This window comes from Bison bison, unplaced genomic scaffold, assembly GCF_000754665.1.
Source record: "Bison bison bison isolate TAMUID 2011002044 unplaced genomic scaffold, Bison_UMD1.0 scf7180017864167, whole genome shotgun sequence".
Taxonomy (NCBI): Eukaryota; Metazoa; Chordata; class Mammalia; order Artiodactyla; family Bovidae; genus Bison; species Bison bison.
The window spans coordinates 1,307,013-1,309,850 of NW_011494739.1; positions in this window are offsets into that span (position 1 = coordinate 1,307,013).

Below are 2,838 nucleotides of genomic sequence, written 5' to 3' on the forward strand. Positions count from 1 at the left end.
CGCCCCCTCCCTAGCCCTTCCCTCACTGCAGCCTCCTCAGCACGCGCCAGCCACGCCCCTACCCTGTCAGTCACTCAAACCCCGCCCCTCAATGCCCCTCCTCCTTCCCCTAGATCCGCCCCCGAGGCCCTGCCAGGTCTGCCACTCCCCTCCAGTGCGCGCCCGCTCGCGCTGACTGTCCCACCGGCTCACCCCGTTGATCCCCGAGGCCCCGCCCCCTCCAGCCTACTCAGGTCCTTCCCCCAACCAGGTGGTCCTTGAGGTGCAAGCTGGAGACCCCACGTTGCAGGCGATCGCAGAAGCAGAGTAGGTGAAGGCGTTTCCCTATCCCGGCACCGAGGCCCTCACACTCTGACCGCAGGAAGGGCGTCCGAACTCGCCTTGGGCCAGGAGATGGGGCGCGGGGGTGGGGTTTAGTCAGAACTTGCTGCATTGGAATCCCGGGGCCTAGGGTCCTGAGTCCTCCTCACCACCACCTGTGAGCTGGGCAGGTGTATACAAACGACATGCAAAGGACCCTGTGGTTAATATTAGGGGCGGTGAAACTGAGCGCTTGGGAGGCCCACTTCTGGGCTTCTAGTCTCAGATCCATTCTCTGCTGGTTTCAGCCCCTCTTCCTGACTGCCTCCATGGCCTTGGTTTCCATATTTCTGTAATGCCAATCACACCCAAGCTCTGCTTGGGGACCAGGAGGGTGAATGAGATGGTCTAAGTGGGAGCTTCTCTGAGAGGCACCCATGGCAGTGACAAATATAAACAGCATACTAAAAAGCAGATATTACTTTGCCAACAAAGGTCTGTATAGTCAAAGGTATGGTTTTCCAGTAGTCATGTATGGATGTGAGAGCTGGACCATAAAGAAAGCTGAGATGCTTTTGAACTGTGGTGTTGGAGGAGACTCTTGAGGGTCCCTTGGACTGCAAGGAGATCAAACCAGTAAATCCTAAAGGAAACCAGTCCTGAATATTCTTTGAAAGGACTGATGCTGAATCTGAAACGCCAATAACTTAGGCCACTTGATGCGAAGAACTGACTCACTGGGAAAGATCCTGATGATGGGAAAGATTGAAGGCAGGAAGAGAAAGGGACAACAGAGGACGTGATGGTTGGATGGCATCACCGACTCGATGGACATGAGTTTGAGCAAGCTCTGGGAGTTGCTGATGGACAGGACAGCCTGGCAAGCTGCAGTCCATGGGGTCACAAAGAGTCAGACATGATGGGTGGCTGAACTGAACTGAAAGCAGGGCTTTTCTGAGAGGCACCCATGGCTGTGACATATAAGCCAAGCTCTGGATGGAGCTATGGGCAGTGTGGACATTGGCTTGAGGTCCAGCCCAGTGCTCTGCTCTGACCATCAGAGAACAGTCCAACTTGGCAAAGGGCTGCAGCAGTGGGATCCTGGTGGTGCAGGGCGTCAAATCAACTCCAGGGTAGGCATTGGTCCCTTCAGATCCCAGTGGATCTGGGACCCACACTAACGTGGGCTCCACACTAATGTGGAATGGCCTTCAGCTTCTGTTCCTGATCTTCCAGGGCCAAAAGGAGGGTGCACAGGTCAGGCCGTAAGGGCCCCTGGCCATGTCCTGAACTCAAACTCACCAGTCTCACGGTCATGGGAATAAGCCCCCTCGTGTGGGCCGGCCTTTGTGGGGACAGCCTCTTGGCATCCTTTAACCTCCATTACCACCCACTGGCCTTCCAGTAATCTCCTTAACCTGATATTTAAGGTTCCCTCTGCCAAACTCCACAAATGGAGCCTCCTCATCAACTTCTCCTCCTCTCCCTTCACACTCCAGGCATGCTGGCCTTCAGTTCTCAGAACACACTCCACTCTTGCCCACGGCAGGGCCTTTGTAACTGTGCCTCCCTCTGCCGAAATGCTCCTCTCAAGAACAAGACTCATTTATTCCCACGTGCCTGTTTCCACGCAGGAAGGCCTTACTGGAGCAACACATCTCACTTCTCACCCGCAGACTTAGTCTATGGCCTACAAACAAGCGTCTCGATTATTGTGGCTTTAACAGTATCTCCAATGCCACATGCTCTCTTTACAATGTGACCTGGACCCTCTTGCCATCAAATGGTGGCATCTGTGTCCCCATCCCCTGAAGCTGAATGCACCTTTTTGACAGCCTTAAACATAGGACATGGTAAAAGTGATGCTGTGTGACTTCCAAAGCTGGATCATAAGATGCCATGGACTCTCTCAGGATACTCTGTCTTAAAACCTAGCCACCATGCCATGAGGAAGCCAAATTAACCCATGTGGAGAGAACATAGGGAGAAGTCATATGTCCGTGCTGAGGTGCCAGCCTACAGCCTTCTAGCCATGTACATTTTCAGACAATCCCAGTCCCTAGCCACCAAGTCCCGTTCAGCCATTGCGTCTTCCCAGCTAAGGTCCCAGACATTATGGGACACCTCTGCTGTGACCTTTCTGAATTCCTGACCCACAGAATCCATTAACGTCAGACAGCTGTTTTACACACTGTTTTCAGGTGGCTTGTCATGCAACAGTAGTAACTGGAACCGTAACCAAGTGTTATTTGGAATCAATATTTGCTGTTCAGTCTCTAAGTTGTGTCTGACTCTTTGCGACCCCATGGACTGTAGCGCACCAGGCTCCTCTGTCCAGGGGATTTCCCAGGCAAGAATACTGGAGTAGATTGCCATTCCCTTCTCCAGGGGATCTTCCAGACCCAGGGATCGAACCCGGATCTTCTGCATTGCAGGCAGATTCTTTAACTGTGTGAGCGACCACGGTTTCTTGAATCTGTAAATTTAAGTTTTTCACCAAATTTGAGAAATTTTAAGGCATCTTTAAAATTTTTTTTT